Consider the following 20,666-nt stretch of genomic DNA (forward strand, 5'->3'; position numbering starts at 1 on the left):
GAGGGGGAAAAAAAACCTCTCCCACCCCCCAGTCTAGTTATTTAAAAATAGTTGTCACCTTTCAAGAAGCCCTTGGTCATTTTCTGGAAGAGCTGGTGAACCGTCCCAGGTTGTGGCTGAGTTACAGCCACCTGTAATTACATCCTGTCCTGTTGCGGTTCTGTCGTGAGAGGCTTCCTTTCCAGCGGGGAGAAAATAGCCACCTGGGGCTGTGTAGGCTCCCCAACCCGCCCCCCAGGTACCCTTCTCTTGTTCCACGGGAGCGAGCAGGTTCTGTGGCGGGTAGGCAGGGGCTATTCCACCTGTGCTCTCAGTGAACCTGAGTAAGAAGCTGGGGAGGTGGGATGACTATCCCAGCATTGCAGACGGGAAACCAGTGAGGTTTACGGCATCCCAGAAGTTGTGGACCATTGTGCTTTCGTTTTTGCTGGTTTCTAGGTATTCTTTTATCTCCTCTTTGATTTCTTCAGTGATCCCATGGTTGTTGAGTTGCATATTGTTTAGCTGTCACGTGTTTGTGTGTTTTAGAGTTTATTTCTTATCTCATGGCTTTGTGTTCAGAAAAGATGCTTAATATGAATTTTGATTTTCTTAAATTTTACCAAGGCTCACCTTGTGACTGAGTGTGGTGTCAATCCAGGAGAATGTTCCATGTGCACTTGAGAAGGTGTAGTTGAAACCAGTAAGATTTAAATGGCTTGTTCATCATCTTGAACCAGAAGAGGCAGAAACAAAACTGCAGCCCGAGTCCATCTCATCACTGAGCCCATGTCCCTTCCAACACATCACGGGCCCACATCAGATGGAAAGATCTTTTTCATGGTTCTTCTACTGCCGGAGCATGCAGCTCCTGGCTGGGGCAGGTACCGGGAGGGGACATGGACAGTCCCTGTTGGTGATGCTGTGATCTTTAGGGATGCCTGGCAGATAGGAGTCCTGAGCAGCGTTACCCCACCCTTTCTACATCAAGGCTCAAGGAGAAAAGGAAAAAGGTGTATTCTGCAGTTACACATTAGGAGCTGGCCAAAGCTGGAGGCCAGGGGCCTGACCTTGACCTGGCTGCTGAAGGAGGCACCCTGATAGCCACGCTGCCTGCGTGCCGGGTGCTGACCCACCGCGCACGTCATAAGGGAACCACCGCTGTCGATAGCGGGGCCTCTGCAGAGCTGCGTCCCTTCATGGGATGAGCCATGGGTGGTGCCTTCTTCACCTTTAAGAATCCCCAGATTTTTTTATAAAGATTAAAGGAAGGGCTATTTGAACAAAACGTAAGATCTAGTATCCTTGCTCAAATCCAAGTAAAGCCCTTCTTTGTTACAAAGTTTGCCTGGATTTCCAGGCCCCACCCTAGACTTACTGAATCAGGTCCTCTGGGGATGAGGTCCTGAAATCTGCATTCTAAGAGCTCTCAGGGAAGTTCCAATGTGGCCTGTTCCTCACTGGGGAATGTTCTCCCAGAGCCACAGCGTCCCTGTGCTGTGACTGGTGAGCTAATTATTGGCCTATGCGAAGCAGTTAGTATTTTTATGAGCATTCCGGGGAAGCGTGGGGTGGGCGTGGAGGAGCTGATGTTGATTCCAGGCGAGCACAGATTCTGTTTGTTTGCAGGAGTGTGCAGAGGGCTGGTCTTCCATCTTCGATATGGAGGGTTGCAGCTGGCATCTCTCTTCTCTGCACCCAACCTGACAGGTTACCCGAGGACGGTTCAACCTCCATTTCTGAACAAAGATGTGTGCCCTGAGCTCCTGCCTCTTTGGGGGCCCTGGTGAGCCAGGCTAGGTCAGAAGTTCCTTTTTAAATCTAGTTAGAGGGCAAACCTGGAGCAAGCCCAGACAACGCGCCTCAGTCTCCACCGATCCCTAGAAGTCACATGCTTTCTTGAGCAAAAGGCTGCCAAAGACTCTAAAAGCACCTCCAAGCCAAAGACCGCAGCATCGCTGATTTATAGGCTTTCTTGGTTTATAGCCTTCCCATTCTTTCTTTCTGCGATTGCTCTCCTCCCTATGTTGAGAACCTCACCTTGGGAGAGAAGGGGCGTAGGAGATAAAGGGGAGCCAGCTGTTTTTTCTACTTCTGCTTCACCCCAATTTCTTTTATGGCAAAACCAACCTGTGGTCACCAGGGGACCTGCTCTGTGTAGGTGACCAGATGGCTTTTTTCTCTCAAACCAGCATCTCCCACTGACCAAACTAAACCCCCAGTTCCAGACCCGAGCAGAAGGCTTGCCTCGACTCCTTGCTGGAGTAGACACAGGGACAAACACACACTGTCCTGCCACCTTCTCTGCCTCCTCTTTGGGCCTTGCAGGTGACACACCTTCCTTTGGTCCCTGGTTTGGGAAAAAATTCATGTTTCTGAACCACATTTATGTTTTTCCTACCATTTCTATTTCATACATTCTCATACATTTAACTTGTAAAACAGACTGTGATATTATTATTGTTGGTGTTGATCCATCTCTCAGTCTTGTCCGACTCTTTGCGACCCCACGGACTGCAGCACACCAGGCTTCCCTGTCGTTCACTGTTTCCTGGAGTCGGCTCAAACTCATGTCCATTGAATCAATGATACCATCCAACCATCTCATCCTTTGTCGTTCCCTTCTCCTTCTGTCTTCAATCTTTTCCAGCACCAGGGTCTTTTCCAATGATATTATTATCACATAGTGTGATGTTGTTACATAATAATAACATTGTAATATTATTATTACATCCTGTGGTATTAGTGTTACATAATAAATTAAAATTAAAACCAAAATGGCTCCTTGATCCAGGGCCCTCTCCTGCAGCATAGCGTCTGCCGGTACCGCGGCTCTGGTAGCTGTGTCGGCGAAGAGGTCACTGAAGGTTCCCTGGTGGTGTCAGGCCGGGTGGCAGGTGACCCAGTACCAGTACCCTGTGCAGGTAACTACTGTGGGTATTGCTTGTACAACTTCATCTGCCTCTTCCAGCTTTTCAATGTTGCGTACAGTTTTCTTCCGCCTTCACTACTTGAGTGATATGAATACTAATTTGACCTCACATTGCTTCTGCTGAATCATTACAGCCTCCACGGTAGTTTTCAGGACCCTTTCCCTAAGAATTTGACAATGAGTGTCCAGGAAATTGAGTCCACCAGAGGTGATTCTTTGCTTGTGTTTTAGGCTCTTTGAGAAATAGAGACAATGATTACCAGGAGGATATGAAGAAGGGGATGTGGAGAAGTAAGAAATCTCTGGGAAATGGAAGATTGTTTGGAAACTGGGAAGTCACCGAGGAGACAATAAAGTTCCAATGACAGGGTATCTGGTGGCTCCCAGGCAGGCCACGTATATGATTCTTGACCAGAGTTTTGCAACATCGAATGTGATGACTTGGCTACTCTCTCGTTGACTCAGGATCAGACTTCCTAAGAGAGCAGATCTGCGTAGAGCAGCCTGGGTGACAGCTCCTCCAGCATGCTGGCCAAACTGCAGACAGGCCACCTGTGCCCACCTGCGGCCAGTCAGCTGTGGCCGTGGGTGCTAGATGGAGGTGAGGACCACATGACGCAGAACGCGGCCATTGTCTTAACTTGCGTTCCTCTGAGAAGTCATGTGAAAGTGATTGATCAGAGGATGTTCCCGTGGAAAAGCTGGTGGAGAAACAAACTAATGGGTCTGGAAGGGAAGTCAGGAGAAGCAGAAGCGTGCCGCCAGGGAAAACCCCTGCTGGTGGGAAGTGGGGGTGACTTTGGTTCAAACCTACAGGGGAGCCCTGGGGACGGCATATGTCACATCTCAACGCTGTCTCAGCTGGGCTGTTTCCTCTGTTGAACTTGGTCTTTGGTCAAGGGCTGGCCTGATGCATGGCTTCCCATCTTTTCTGGTGCAGGCAAGCTAGATTCTGGAGATCCTTCTTTAGGGAGAGGTAGAGTCCACTGCTGGAGGTAAAGCCCACCAGACACCTGTGCTCGAGAATGGTCAAAGGGTCCAAGGTTGGGGGGATCAGAGCACCAACAGCACCTCTACAGCCTCTCAAATAACACTCTGGAGAGGCTTTGTTCCCCAGGCTCTAGGGTCATGGCTGATGCCATCAGCTGAAAAGTCTTTCCTCTATGGCCTGACCATGACAACAACAAACCCAAGCGGAAACTAGATGCAGGTCATAGCGGGCACCTTCAGTTTTCTAGTAACTTTGTCCACAGCGTGACCTCCGCAGACGCAATCGACTGAAGTGGACAGAGATCAGACAAAGGCCAGCACCAGGCAGACCACAGTCACCACCAACCACACTCTGCCTATTTCTAGTTTACAAACAAGTGATAAACTATTTTCAGACACATCAACAAAAATAGATTAACTTTCTCATTAAGTCACTGTGAAATGCCGTTTCAAATATGTCATACACATATAGCATGTCTATGTATATCCAGCTCCATTTTTATTTCCACTTCTCAGTCTAAAGAGCTACATGATTTTCCATGTAACCTGTGAACCAATCTTCCAGGAGTCCCTGGATACTGCTGCTTTGCCTTGTCAGAACTCCAGATTGAATTCCTTTCTAACACTTCTCACCACCCTGGGGCCTGCACCACAGGGGTTTTGCCTGGGTCCTGCCAGATGATAATCTCTTTAAGGATAAGCACAGGGGCCCACTTCCACTGATGTAAACATTTAACAGCTGGTTCTCTTGGGAAAATGTCTGTATATATACACACATAAGTTTACTACACATTTTACTATACAAAGATAGGTATTAACAACATACAAGTTATAAATAATCGCAAAAATCACAGGGCTCTGGATTGTAAAGTCCACACAGCCAACTGATCGTCACCACCCATTTTTATTGATTTTTGCTACACTCTTCTATCTCTAGCCAACCTTGCAATGATGAACAAGAGTTTCAACTTGGTTGTTGATCAATATTTTCCTTTCTGTTAATGAATAAGACAAAACTGGAGATGTATCCTGAAATTTCACTTAATAAAATGAACTGCTTCTTTGCTGAATAAGATGTTTGCCTTCAGTAAGAAGAATCTAGCTTCTTTTTTTTGTTTGTTTGTTTGTCACAATGTAGGGCTACAGGCACAAGACTTTTAAGTTTCATAAGTGTTATAGCATTTTCTTTATGATGTTCTTGAGTCTAAACAATCGAGAAAACAATAAATCAATCCTTGATTTATAGCTTTTAATGATTTTCATGGTTTAAATACTCCCATTGTGGTCAATTCCAATTTACCAATGTGATATCACTGAACTTAAAAATGGGAATGGATGTTGTCATTATGTATTGATTTTCTACCATAATAGGGCAATAGATGAAAAACTCAAGAGGGGATTTCCCTGGTGGTCCAGTGGTTAGGACCTGGAGCTTTCAGTGCAGAGGGTCCAGGTTCAATCCTTGGTTGGGGAACAAAAAGCTGTGTGGAGCAGCAAAAAAAAAAAAAAAAAAAAAAGAGAGAGAGAGAGAGAAAAGAAACTCAAGAGGATGAAAAATGGTACAGTGCTATAAAAGAATTAGAAAGTGATGTTTTGAGTATTTGTTGCCATTGTCTCAATACAATTTATTTAATTGTACATTGATATAATTTAGTTTTTAATAATGACTATAAACCAATAGGCTTACAGAATTCCTGAGAACTTACTAATGGGCTCTTGTGAGCCATTATAAACCAAACTACAGTCAGTTAACCTAGTTCACTGCCTTGCATGTCCAGTGTTAAAAAACACTCTGATAGCTTGCGTGATCTTGGTCCAGTAAATTTGAGACACTGACTGTCTCTCTGTTTGACATGTTCTATCGCTTTCACTAAAGTTAAAAACCTCCCAGTGGTAGCTGAGTTCAGAAGCTAATTTTTCTTTCTTTTTTTTAGAACTTTTTATTTTGTTTTGGGGTATAGCCAATTAGTACACAATGTTGTGGTAGTTTCAGTTGAATGGTGAAGGGACTCAGCCATACATATACATGTATCCATTCTCCAAACTCTGTTCCCATTTAGGCTGAGCAGAGTTCCTTGTGTTATATGGTAGGTCCTTGTTGGTTATCCATTTAAGTATAGCAGTGGGGACATGTCCATCCCAAACACCCTAACTATCCCGTCCCCCCATCCTTACTCTTGGCAACCATAAGCTTGTTCTCAAAGTCTGTGAGTCTGTTTCTGTTTTGTGAATAAGTTTTATTTGTATCATGTCTCTTTAGAGTCCACACATAAAGTATGTCATACGGACCTAGAGACTGTCATACTGAGTGAAGTAAGTCAGACAGAGAAATATCGTTATGACATCCGTTATATGTGGAATCTAAAAAAAAAAAATGATACAAATGAACTTACTTAGAAGCTAATTTTTCTTAACTGATAAAGGCTCATCTAGATGAAATACAGTGTATCACTGCTTAAAAACCAGCCTAGGTTGCTTCCATGTCCTGGCTATTATAAACAGTGCTGTGATGAACATTGGGGTGCACGTGTCTCTTTCAGATCTGGTTTCCTCAGTGTGTATGCCCAGAAGTGGTATTGCTGGGTCATATGGCAGTTCTATTTCCAGTTTTTTAAGAAATCTCCACACTGTTCTCCGAAAGATAAAGAACATTACAGCATACTAACAGATATATATGGAATTTAGAAAGATGGTAATGATAACCCTATATGCAAAACAGAAAAAGAGACACAGATGTACAGAACAAACTTTTGGACTCTGTGGGAGAAGGCGAGGGTGGGATGTTTCAAGAGAACAGCATCGAAACATGTATATTATCTATGGTGAAATAGATCACCAGCCCAGGTTGGATGCATGAGACAAGTGCTCGGGCCTGGTGCACTGGGAAGACCCAGAGGGATCGGGTAGAGAGGGAGGTGGGAGGGGGGATCGGGATGGGGAATACATGTAAATCCATGGCTGATTCATGTCAATGTATGAGAAAACCCACTACAATATTGTAAAGTAATTAGCCTCCAACTAATAAAAATAAATGGGAAAAAAAAAACAGCCTACTCAGACCTATTAATCTCTTTGCTTGTAACACATTTAAAAAATAATACAGTCTCTGCAGAATCTTTGCAAGAATATTACAAAATGGCTTCAACTCTTAAAATGTCAGATCTTTTGAGTAGCCTTGTTCATACATAGCATGAAGTATAATCAACAACCTAACCTTTACCATTGTATGACTCTGAACAACTTTAAATGGAAAGTTCCCCCCACCCCAGCTGTCCTGTTTGTGCCTTTGTCTCTTCCTTTAGATGGCCAGGACCTTCCCTATAGCACTTAAAATGAGTCATCTTTGTTGTTGATGATGACTAATTGATGATGTTGGCCTGCCAATAAATACCAGGACCTTCTAAATGGAACTTTGAATTTTAGAGGCATCCCAGATCATATAAGACTTTAGGTTATGGAGATAAATAAACTGTCTAGCCATCTCAGCTGCTGATTAATACTATATAGTGCACCTCCCCTGATAACTCCAATCTGAGTTGCTTATCCCTTGAGTTTCATTTCTTTCAGGGAGATGGGGAGGCAGTCCAACTAGCCCTGCTGGAGTGGTTGCCATTCCCCTTAGATGCGCTAAGTACCCTTAGCTTTTCCAGAACCACTTGTTAGTGAGCATCTGAATTTCAATTTATTTTCTGGGAAGAGTTTCAACAGAGCACAGGATTAATACTCTTCCTCTCAGGCCCGTGAGGCATCATTAGCCCTATTCTATGGAGAGATACAACAGACCTGGGGTGTTTTTGGGGTTTGCCCAAGACCATGTCACCAGTAAGAGCAGGGAAGAGAAGCTGGTCCTTCTTTTTCCAAGTGCTCATTCATTCTCTCAAGAGACACGTAGTGGTAAAGAATCTGTCTGCCAATGCAGGAGACACAAGAGAGGCGAATTTGATCACTGGGTCAGGAAGATCCTCTGGAGAAGGAAATGGCAACCCACTCCAGTATTCTTACCTGGGAAATCCAATGGACAGAGGAGCCCAGTGGGCTATATACAGTCCATGGGGTTGCAAAGAGTTGGACATGCTTGAGTGCATGTGTGTGTGCGTGCACAAGTACACACACACACCAAGCTTGATGGTGTGCTGAGGCTAGAAAGGAGAATATACAAGAAGGAATACAGCCATTGGATGTAGAGGAAAGACTGTGGGCTTTGGAGTCAGACAGACCTAGATTAGACTCTAACTCTAAGACCTCTTGGCTAATGTGACCTTGGTCAGCTTACTTAAGCTTGGAAAGTCCCTGCCAAAGGGGGACCATATCATCAATTTTATGGGGTTATGATGAAGGTCATAGAGAATGTGTATGAAGCTGGCACAGAGGGAGTGCTTCAAAATTGTTCCTGTGATGAAGGCTTGAAGAATATTGTCCCTGTCCTCCCAGGGACATTGTCTGACGGAAGGCAATACGTGAAAACATACAACGAGATCACATCTCTGATGGGAACATAAAGAGTGAGGGCCCTGTGGTGTCCACTGTTTTCTACTTGATCCTAAAGCAACACAAAAATGTGACCCTGGCATGTCACTTAGCCTCTAGGACACAGTTCCTCACTTGCTAAGCAAGGGAGCTAGAATACAATATCTAAACTTGATGGAGTCAGTGTACCTTGGCTCTCCTGGACATATTCCCAACAAGGAGTGCCCTGCAATTTCATGTCAATGAAAAAAGTCATTCAGTGAAAAAAGCTGATGGTAAAACACACCCCTATAGATAACCTAGTAACATAAGCAAAACATAACAGTTACAACTGCTATTACCTTTGTGTTGTTGTAGGAGATAAAATTCTCAGTGAATGCATCACACACTCAAGTTGCCAATAAACCCTCCATAAAGAGCTTTTCTGCAAATATTAGTGTTATATTCTGTTTATGAAGTCCATTGGGATCCCATACCCAATTATAGATTAAGGAGCTCACAGTCCAGGAAAGTTCCAGTGGAGGGTTGTGGCAGCTGGCTCTCCTGCATGCAGTGCATCAAACCAGGCTGGACCACTGGACTAGGGATGTAGACACAGACTCTGACCACTAAACATGGACCTTGAGCCCATGGAGACTGGGATAGTTGTGAGATCAGGCAGGAATCCATGTAGAGGCCATGCATATAGATCATTTATTTAAGGATTTGACAAGGCAAGGAAGGGCAGTGTAGGTCAATAACTCAGAGAAGCAGGAACGCCCAGGGGCTTTATTCAGTACCAGCCATGGTTGGGTTGTGTTGGAAGGTGGAAGGGAATGTCCTGAGGGAAGAAGAGAAGTGAAAGATGCTGGAAATATTTCAGACATCTGAGTGGAGGGAGGCAGTGTGCTTCTGTGAAAAATCTGCTTTCTTATTGGATGAGGGCTTCCTTGGTGGCTCAGATGGTAAAGAATCTGCCTGCAATGCTGGAGACTCGATTTCAATCCCAAGTTGTGAGGATCCCCTGGAGGACAGCATGGCAACCCATTCCAGTATTCTTGCCTGTAGAATTCTGTGGATGGAGGAGCCTGGAGGGCTGCATCCCACGGGTTGCAAAGAGTAGGATATGACTGAGCAACAAATACTTTCACTTTTCTCTAATGATGAGGGTGTGAGTGACAGAAGAGTGAAGTATGGAGGGTGATGAACAGGCCTTCACAGAGATGGAGGCTAAGCTTTCCATTCACCACGAATCTTGGGCAAACAGGGGTGAAATGGGAGTTTTAGGGCAATAGTCCTTTGTGAATTAGGGAGAACTGAGTCAACAGATTTCAAATGAGTAGCATCAGATCTTAGACCAAACAGGAATGGCACTGGTGTTCAGTAATAGCAAATCTAAAGCAACGCCCACCTCAGGGATTGAGAGGAGGAACAGAGGAGCAGGCCAAGGGCGAGCCAGCCATGGGGGTGGAGACAATGGTGGGGATTCAGGAGTAAAGACGGAGGGAACACATGTTGTTTCTGATGGGGAAGTAGAGCTGGAGAGGGGCTGATAGCATCTTATTAAAATATTAAAAAAAATTTATTTTGGCCTTGCTGTGTGGCAGGCAGGATCTCAATTCCACTAACTCCCAAGCAGTAGGAGGGTGGAATTTTAACCACTGGACCTCCAGTGATGTCTCTGGCTGATAGCATCTTTGAGAAAGAGTAATGGGCTGAGTGATGGGAAGCCCCAGAGAGACAGGTGAGGAGGCTGGGTGGTTATGGGGCTGAGGGGATGAAACATAGCAGATAAGGAAGTCAGAGGCAGAGAGGGCCTCAAGCAGTGTGTTCCTTGAGCAAAGTTAAAAAACAGGCACGATCTGCTTTATTGCTTCTACTCCAGACCTTTGATGATCTCCTATTGCTAATCATCACACACATCCTTTCACTTAACCAAAAAAACAAAACAAAACACCTCCTGTGTGGCAGGACTAAGCCACACGTTGCAGACACAGGGATGAAAAGAAACAGACACATACCGAGTTTCTGGAGCAGCTGAGAAGAGTGAGATAGAATCACAGAATGCAGGTTGTTTAGGTTTATTCTCTTTATAAACAGAGAAAAATAAGCAGTTAGAAGGTGTCTATTGTAAAATAAAACTAAAGAGTGAGATAACTAACCTCTTAATTCTGGCAAAGACTTGATAATCATGGAACAATTTTTTGGAGGGAGGGTTTCTAAGTTATTTTAAGAAATCATCCAGTTATTTCTGCAGAGATCCGAATTGACCAACAATCAGGAAGTTTTAAAGTTCAGTGACTCAAAGTATCACACAAAAGATTGAATCTGCTATCATTTTTCCTACTTATTTTAAAATCAGACATTGACTGATTTTGATATTCAGTTAGCAGTGATATTGGGCATTTTGTTGTATGCAGGCACAAAGGTTAAGTATCATCTCCAACAAGTTTGCAGGCTGTTTCACGACTGCTGCAGGCCTTTTGACTGGTGGCGATGACTTTATCCACAGCCTGAGGCATCAGCAAGGCCCATCCAGAATTCTGAGGATTAATACAAAATGCAACACACTGTGCATGAGAAAAGCAATAGAAAGGGTGCTTGTGTGCCCAGTCATGTCCAACTCTGATACCATGTAGCCCACCAGGCTCCTCTGCAAAGGAGAAAAGGAAAGCTATACCCATTTGAATGCAGAGTTCCAAAGAATAGCAAGGAGAGATAAAAAAGCCTTCTTCAGGGATCAGTGCAAAGAAATAGAGGAAAACAATAGAATGGGAAAGAGTACAGATGTCTTCAAGAAAATTAGAGATACCAAGGAAACATTTCATGCAAAGATGGGTTCGATAAAGGACAGAAATGGTATGGAGCTAACAGCAGCAGAAGATATTAAGAAGAGGTGGCAAGAATACATAAAAGAACTATACAAAAAAGATCTTCATGACCCAGATAATCACGATGGTGTGATCACTGGTCTAGAGCCAGACACCGTGGAATGTGAAGTCAAGTGGACCTTAGGAAGCATTGCTATGAACAAAGCTAGCGGAGGTGATGGAATTCCAGATGAGTTATTTCAAGTCCTAAAAGATGATACTGTGAAAGTGCTGCACTCAATATGCCAGCAACTTTGGAAAACTCAGCAGTGGCCAGAGTACTGGAAAAGGTCAGTTTTCATTCTAATCCTAAAGAAAGGCAATGCCAAAGAATGCTCAAACTACTGCACAATTGCACTCATCTCATACACTAATAAAGTAATGCTCAAAATTCTCCAAGCCAGGCTTCAACAGTATGTGAACTGAGAACTTCCAGATGTTCAAGCGGGATTTAGAAAAAGCTGAGGAATCAGAGATCAAATTGCCAACATCCTCTGGATCATCAAAAAAGCAAGAGAGTTCCAGAAAGACATCTACTTCTGCTTTACTGACTATGCCAAAGCCTTTGACTGAGTGGATCACAATAAACTGTGGAAAATTCTTGAAGAGATTGGAATATCAGACCACCTGACCTGCCTTTTGAGAAATCTGTATGCAGGTCAGGAAGCAACAGTTAGAAGTGGACATGGAACAACAGACTGTTTCTAAATAGGGAAAGGAGTATGTCAAGGCTGTATACTGTCACCTTGCTTATTTAACTTTTATGCAGAGTACATCATGAGAAATGCTGGGTTGAATGAAACACAGACTGGAATCAAGATTGCCGGGAGAAATATCAATAACCTCAGATATGCAGATGACACCACCCTTATGGCAGAAAGTGAAGAAGAACTAAAGAGCCTCTTGATGAAAGTGAAAGAGGAGAGTGAAAAAGTTGGCTTAAAACTCAACATTCAGAAAACTAAGATCATGGCATCCGGTTCCATCACTTCCTGGCAAATAGATGGGGAAACAGTATAAACCATGACAGACTTTATTTTTGGGGCTCCAAAATCACTGAAGATAGTGACTGCAGCCATGAAATTAAAAGATGCTTGCTCCTTGGAAGAAAAGTTATGACCAACCTAGACAGCATATTAAAAAGCAGAGACATCACTTTGTCAACAAAGGTCCATCTAGTCAAAGCTATGGTTTTTCCAGGAGTCATGTATAGATGTGAGAGTTGGACAATAAAGAAAGCTGAGTGCCAAAGAAATGATGCTTTTGAACTGTAGTGTTGGAGAAGATGCTTGAGAGTCCCTTGGACTGCAAGGAGATCCAACCAGTCCATCCTAAAGGAAAACTGCTTCCTGAATATTCATTGGAAGGACTGATGCTCAAGCTGAAACTCCAATACTTTGGCTACCTGATGTGAAGAACTGACTCATTTGAAAAGACCTGATGCTGGGAAAGATTGAAGGCAGGAGGAGAAGGAGATGACAGAGGGATGGTTGGATGGCATCACCACCTCAATGGACATGAGCTTGAGTAACCTCCAAGAATTGGTGATGAACAGGGAGGCCTGGTGACTGAACTGAACTGAATTGAGGCTCCTCTGTCCATGGGATTCTCCAGGCAAGAATACTGAAGTAGGTTGTCATTTCCTCCTTCAGGGGATCTTCCTGACCCAGGGATCGAATCTGAGTCTCCTGTGTGTCCTGCCTTGGCAGGTGGATTCTTGATCACTGAGCCACTTGGGAAGCCCCAGTAAAAAGGATGAAGTGAAAGTCATTCAGTCATGTCTGACTCTTTGCGACGCCATGGACTATACAGTCTATGGAATTCTCCAGGCCAGAACACTGGAGTGGGTAGCCATATCCTTCTCCAGGGGATCTTCCCAACACAGGGATCGAACACAGTCTTCCGCATTTCAGGCAGATACTTTATCAACTGAGCCACAAGGGAAGCCCAGTAAAAAGCGTAGCTCAGGGTAACTGTTTCTTAGGCCAGATATAGAAAGAGTAGCTGGTTAAGGAATATGGGAAAATAGGATGACGCTGGCAGGGCGCTGGTAAGGGTCTGGGAGCCTAGACTTGATTTGTCCTTGCCTAAGTCAATGAACTTTTCCAAGCCTGAGTATGTAATGGAAGGTGCATGGATGAACACTGAGGTAGGTAAGACACGTGGCCCAGACCTATCCAAACAGCTAGGGCTCCTGTTTACAGAAGCTCCAAATCGTTTCCTGAGAGTGAGGAAGTGCGGAAAGCTCGCTGGATAATCCCTTCATGGAGCGAAGCTGGTGGAAATGTGGGTGCCTATCAGCATTCCTAGAATGGACCACCAACATCTGGCCGGGAATCCCTCGCCCCTTCACCCCTTCCGCCTCGAGGTCTCCCGGGAGCCGTGGTTACTAGGCGCCTGAGCGTCCGTGGCAACCATCACCCACCCGCCGGGTTTCCCTCCTCCCTCCAGCTCCACCACCCGCCTCTCTCTCTCTCCATCGACCAATCGAATGCCGGCGAGCCCGCAGCGGCGGCCGTTGAGTGGTCCGTGGGCGCTGACGTCACAGGCGAGAGAGGCGGGGCCAGTCCTCCGAGCCACAGCGGGTTGTAGGTGTTGCGGCTGCGACCCCTCCCAGCCCACCGCCCGCTTCCCTGCCCCTCGCCTGGCACCCCTGACAGGTGAGTGGCCCCGTGGGGGCCTGACTGCCGCTGGGACGACCCCTACAGCGCCCCCGCCCCGATTCGGACTCCAACGTCTGGCCTCCGAATTCGGGGTGAGGTCTTGGAAACCCTGAAATTCTCACCTCCCCGTCCATCTTCACTTCTCTCCTCCCACCCTTCCAAATAAAAACCACACAAACCCACAGGTACCCTTACCCAGTCCCCCAAGCCTTCCTAATGCATATTTCTGATGCTTTTCAAGAATTGAGAAGTTATTTCTAAATGCAGAACCAGGAAGGAGGCGTCAGAACCCCAGACCCCAAGTATAATTTCTTACACCTGTTACCTGTGCGGTGCCCCAACCCTGGTCCTTGTTCTCCCGGATTCCTTACTCAGGTCTTCAGAATGCAGCCAAGGGGAGGGCTGGACAACCAGTCACCTGGCCCGTCAAAGAGGTGCTGAAATTCAGATCATGGCAGTTGCTCACTGACCATGGCCTTTTCTGTTTAGCTCTGGCTATGACGTGCTCACTTGTATTTTGGCAGTTTACACCAAGTCCCTGTTTTCTCCCTGGATTCTTGTGTAGGTGTAGGTAAATAAACATTTTAGAAATGGTAAAATTACTCATTTGGCTATTGTGAAAAAAGCAAGCAAATTGTTTGACTTATAGGCCAAGTGTTTTGATAAAATTTCTTTTTCTTTTTAAAAGAAAATATTTCACAAAATAAAGTGTTCAAGCATGCATGTATGCCTTGTTTAAAAAACAAACAAAAAACCAAACAGCTGTTACAGGGAAGAGGCCACCTATGTGTCCCTTGGGAATTTCATGTCCTTTTTCTCCTTCCCCATCAACCAGAATATAGTGTTTATTTATACTCTGTGTATTTTTATACTTTTACTCCTTAGGTATTTATCCAGAAACCAATATATACTTTCCTTTTAAACAGTTATATAATGATATCATTCTATGCATGCTCTAAGTCATTGCTTTTAACTGTTGTGTGATAACTCTGGCATGAATTTACCACAAATTACGCATGCGTACTCCTGTCGATGGACTTTTAGGCTCTTCCCTTTTAAAAACTACTAGAAGCATATTCTTGTACATTCTAATTGTATACAAACTTGGGTTTTTGTATTTGTGTGTGTATATATATAATATATATTGAATTTCGGTTTTTAGAGAATGTGCATTTTCCACTTTAATAGATACTGCCCCATACATAGTTCTTCAGTGTGTAGTGATTTATACTCTCACGAGCAATGAAGAGAGTTTCTTATCAAGCTTTTATTTTAGAAGAAAGAGTTATTAAACTTTTCCTGCATTCTTATTTAATATATGCATAGGGAGAAATTACTTAAACATTGAAATATGATATAATTTCTTCAAGTCTGGTACTTATTAATGTGTTAGGGGCAGTGTTTTATTTCTGTTTCAGCTTGAAATTGGAACTAAATACATATGGCCAAAGGAACAGAGGTTTTGTGTGACTCTTTCAAGCCTGTGCTGGCCACTGATCTGAGACAAGGTGTGAAACAATTCATGGAAACTTTCTGTCCTTGTCATACCTTCTGTAGACTATGATTTATAGGTTTTTATACATTAAAATATTTATGATCTTAAAGTCTTGCCTAAATGTGCTAATGTTTTTTTCCAACTTGAGGCCACTTTTTGGGTTTTAAATAGAGCTTTCCCAGACTTACAATCTCTGTGTGATTAATTATATTTTAGCATGTTAATATTTATAGAAGACTATTATAGCATTTTTCCAGTATGTAAATAACTATTGACACCACCTTCAATGAATACAGTCAAATACTGTATTTGACTTTGTAACAGGTCTTATTTCTTAAAATGCCTTTTGGTCATGACTAAAAGCAAACAATAAAAAACAATTGCATGATTTAGGGGATGAATTTTTCCACAGCTATTTTCAGTCATCTTCCCAAAGAATTTGTTTAGTTTGCTTGCAAATATGAGATATTTATAGCATCAGTTAATGATCTTAGTATGTGCTGCTCATGGCCTCTTGGGAAGAGGTTGAGTTAGAATTTAGAAAATAATTTAAATATTGTGAAAGGCACATCACCCAAGTAAGTGATGGGCTTTTAAAAACTGATATTATTCCTTAAAACTTTGGTGGAATTTCTCATTGGACCCATCTGGGCCTGAAGCTTTCTTTGAAGAAAGATTTTAAGTTACATATTCAATTTCTTTAATTCCTATACAGCTATTCAGGTTACCCTTTTTCTTCCAGTTAATTTTGACTGGCTGTGTCTGAAGAATTGTGTCTGTTTCCTCTCTGTTGTCAAATTCCTTGGCATAGGGTTGTTAGTAATAGCACCTTATTAACTTTCTAATGTTTGCAAGGCCTTTAGTAGTATTCCCTCTTTCATTCCTGGTAGTACTTGGTCTTCTTTTTAAAATCTGAATCAGTCTTGCAAGAGGTTTATCAATTTTACTGTTAAGATTTCATTGCTTTCCAAAAATTTGTTCATTTTCTATTTCATTAACTTTTTATTACTTCTACTTTGGGTTTACTTTGCTTTCTTTCTTTCTTTTTTTTTTTTGCTAGCCATTACGATGAAAGTGTAGATAATTGATTTTGGCTCATTATTTTCTAGTATAAGCATTTAAAGCTAAAAGCCTCACTCAAAATACACTTAGCTGAATTTCATAAATTGGATGTGTTCTGTTTTTTATTCTCATTCAGTTCAAAATATTTTCTAATTTCCTGTGTGATTTCTTCATTGACCCAGAGGGTATTTAGAAGTGTGTTGTTTAGTTTCCTACTTTCTGAAGATTTTCCAAATACCTTTCTACTATTGATTTCTAGTTTAACTCTGATATGGTCAGAGAACATATCCTGTAGAGCTTTAATTTAATTACACTGTTGATACTTACTAGAAATTAAAATTGAGAAATTAAAAATACTAACTCTTTAAAAAACAATGTCAAAAGCCTCTTAGAGAGTAGCATAAATAACACCTTGCATTGAAAAACCATGTTTTCTGAAACAAATTTAGTGAGAAGAGTGGTGTTGTTTTACGTTTTTGGTAAAGTTTTAAAATTTCTCTTATCTGGCTCTCATATCTGTTTCTATATTATCTGTCGTGATAGCACATATTATGTCACCTCTGGAAACCTCTAGTGTACATTTGTGAGAGAACAAGAATGAAAAAGGCAAATTGCACCTGGGTATTTTCTATAAAAATAATTTTGACCTTGTTACCCCAGAGGAGGTCTTGAGGCAAGCCTATGGTTTCCTGGATCGTGTTTTGAGAACTCCTGCTCTAAAGTTTACAGTATGCATTTTTGACTTATTGCAGTATACGTTTAAATAACATTATTCCATTTAATCATAAGACCTTACAGTAGTACTTTTCCATTTCAGCTCTCCCATCATTTGTGCTATTATTATCATACAACTTTTATTTTTTATAATAAAATTCACAGTACATTTTTTATTATTTTTACTTTAAACAACCATCTTCTAGAGAACTTTAAAAGTTAGAAAAGGTTTTTTTTTTTTTTCTATTAGCACACATACTTAACATTTCTGACACTTCATTCCTTTGGGCAGATCCAAGTTTCCATCTGGTATAATCTCCTTTTGCCTGAATAATTTCCTTTACCAAGTCTCTTACTGCAGTTCTGCTGCTGCTGAATTTTCTTGGCTTTTGCTCTTTTATTAAGAAAAACTTTTATTTTCAACTTCATCTTTGAAGGATACTTTCACTGGAATAGAATTCTAGAATAGAATAGGATTGCAGTTTCTTCCAGTCCTTTGAAGAGGTTGTTTGATGGTCTTCTGGCTTGCAGAGCTTCTGAGAAGAATTCTTCACTTATTTTTTTTCTTGCCTACTTAATGTGCTTTTTCCTCTGATTAAAAATTTTTATTGTGGACTTTCAGCACTTTTATTAAGATGAGCCTTGAGGAGTTGGTGGTAGTGGTGGTGTGTGTGCACACATTCAGGCGTGTACTTATCCTCTTGGAGTGTGTGGAACTCCTTAGACCTAGCGGTTTATAGTTTTCACCAAATTTGGGAAATTTGCTGCCATTATTTCTTTAGATATGTTGTCTCCTCTCCTAATACGACATTCTGAGTATATGATCTTAGACCACTTGATATTATCCTGTAGTTTACTGAGCCCCTTTCATTTCTTTCAGTTAGTTAAAAACCTCTGTGATTTGGTTTGGTTAGATTTAAGCTCACTAATCTTTGCTTCTCTGGTGTCTATTATGCAATTAATCCAATCCAGTGAAATTGTGAAAATATATATTGTATGTTTTATTCTTAAAGTTTCCTTTTTAAAAAATTTATTTACTTTAATTGGAAGCTAATTACTTTACAATATTGTAGTGGTTGTTGTCACACATTGACATGAATCAGCCATGGGTGTACATGTGTTCCCCATCCTGAACCCCCCTCCCACCTCCCTCCCCATCCCATCCCTCTGGGTCATCCCAGTGCACCAGCCCTGAGCACCCTGTCTCATGCATCAAACCTGGACTGATGATCTGTTTCACATTATCCTTAACGTTTCATTTGGTTCTTTTTTAAGTCTTCCATATTTCTATTATGTTCTTGTCTTTGTTTAAATACTTGTACATAGTTTTATATCTCCATCACATCTCTGCCATTTTTATGCCTGCTTCTGTTGACTGATTTTTCTCCTATTTATGGGTCACATTTTTATGCTTCTTGGCATGTCTGGATGTTTCTGACTGGGTGCTGGACATTGTGGTATTATATGTTTCAGCATCTTGTTGTTGTCAGGCACTTGTGGGTTAGCTTCAGTTTTTTGAGGCCTGTATTCAAGCTTTGCTAGAGTCTTTAGTACCTTCAGTCTAGAGATAGGTCAGTCCCATTCTAATGTGTGACCTTTCTGGGGTTTCCACCAAATGCTCCAGGTGATCACTAACAGGTCTCTACTCCAACTGGTCTGGGTTCAGAATGTCTCTGTGCCTTCTCTGGCTCTAGGAATTGTTCAGCTAACAACACTGCCATCGTTCTTTGCTAAGGTCTGTGGAATGTCTCTTGATGTCTGTACAGTCTGTTACTCAGCAAAGACTCAAGTGGACCCTACATAGATTTATGGAGCTCTGTTTCTGCATAAATCGTTTTATTCCAGAATCCTGCATCACAACTTCCAGCTGTCTCAGACTTTCCAAATTCTGACCTCCTCCTAAACTCACAAATTGAGGTCAGAGCTTCCAGGCTGTGTTTGGTTTTCATCTGTTTTCCCCATGGTCTGGAAATTGCCTCCAGGTGATCAGAGGGCTCACTGTATTTGTTTCTCTTCTCTCAGGGATTGGAGTCCTGTGCTGCCTGAAAACAGTTGCTGCATATATTTTGTCTAGTTTTTTAGTTGGAAGAGGCTAAGTCTACTTTTTATTGCTCTTTCCTGGTTGACAGCAGAAATCTATTTTGAGTTAAGTATTTTAGGGGCCATGACATTCTTAATTTTCTTGGCCAAAGTGGGGAAAAAAAATTACCATGCTGTTGTCTTTTATTAGGTCTTCCTAAATGACCTATAGGGCTTCCCAGGTGGTGGAGTGGTAAAGAATCCACCTGCCTATGCAGGAGACACAAGAGTCATGGATTCGATCTCTGGAGTCAGGAAGATCCCCTGGAATAGGAAACACCAACCCACACCAGTATTCTTGCCTGGAAAATTCTATGGGCAGAGGAGCCTGTCAGGCCACAGTTCCTGGGGTCACAAAAAGTCAGAGACAACTGAGCAATTGAGCACAGTCATGGCTGATAAGATAGAATATGGAATATTGGAGTCTGGAGTAGAGACAGAATATTGTCTCTCATGTGAAACTTACTGCCATATGTGAGGAGCTCTATATCTGGGAACTTTTTAAGCAACTGAGTTTATACTTCAGATTCCAGGTTTTAAATTATATCCCATCTCTAATTTAAAAATATCACTGGATGCTTTTACAAACCATATTGATTTTCTCAATTCATAGGTCTTCTCTGGCTTGTGAACCTCAGCCTTTCACATCTCACTCACCCTTTGGAGTGGATGACTCATGGTTCAATATTTGACAAACAGGGATTGAAATGCCTTAAGATTCAACATCATAGGTGTCAATTAAATACATGTAGTAATTCTACACCTGGAATTCCATGGTTGAAGAACCAAGTGTGACATTAACTTTTAGATTCATTGTTGTCAGTAATTAAAAAAAAAAGCCAATCAAGAGTGGTCCAGTCTTACTTGAAGCTTCTGTCTCAAAGAAAACTGACCAGTTTATTTCTATATGGGACTTGAGGAAGAGGTTGAAACTATAAGTAGCCATGAGGACCCTAAGGTTTCAAGTTACTTTGAATTTGCTTTTTCAAAAGGCAGTGTGTTTCAAACAGAGATTCACAATGGCAAGTGGTTGTTAAGGCTTTTGTTTTCTCTGTTGTAACCTAAGGTTGGCCAGTATAAGGCATTTGGGGACTGAGGGAGGGGAGAATTAGGAAATAGTCAGGGAGCTAGTGTTGTGGGGGACACCACCTGTGGCGGTGGGCAGCTGTTTCATCACATGTGGTCTGAATGGATTTTGATTCAGCCACAGTTCAACAAATAGATCACTTTGTGGTTTGGGTACCAATGGTGTCAAAACAGCTATTTAAAGAATCATTGAACTTGTTTTGTTTATTTGTTTGTTTTGAGCAGACTACAAAATTGAATCTGATATTATTTTTTATTTTCAGTAAAAGAGTCCATAGACGTTAACCCCCAAATAGAATGACATTTAGACGCTGAAATGTATGTCATAGTCTATGGTATCCTTGGCTTTG

The sequence above is a fragment of the Muntiacus reevesi genome, chromosome 18 (assembly GCF_963930625.1).
Source record: "Muntiacus reevesi chromosome 18, mMunRee1.1, whole genome shotgun sequence".
Classification (NCBI taxonomy): Eukaryota; Metazoa; Chordata; class Mammalia; order Artiodactyla; family Cervidae; genus Muntiacus; species Muntiacus reevesi.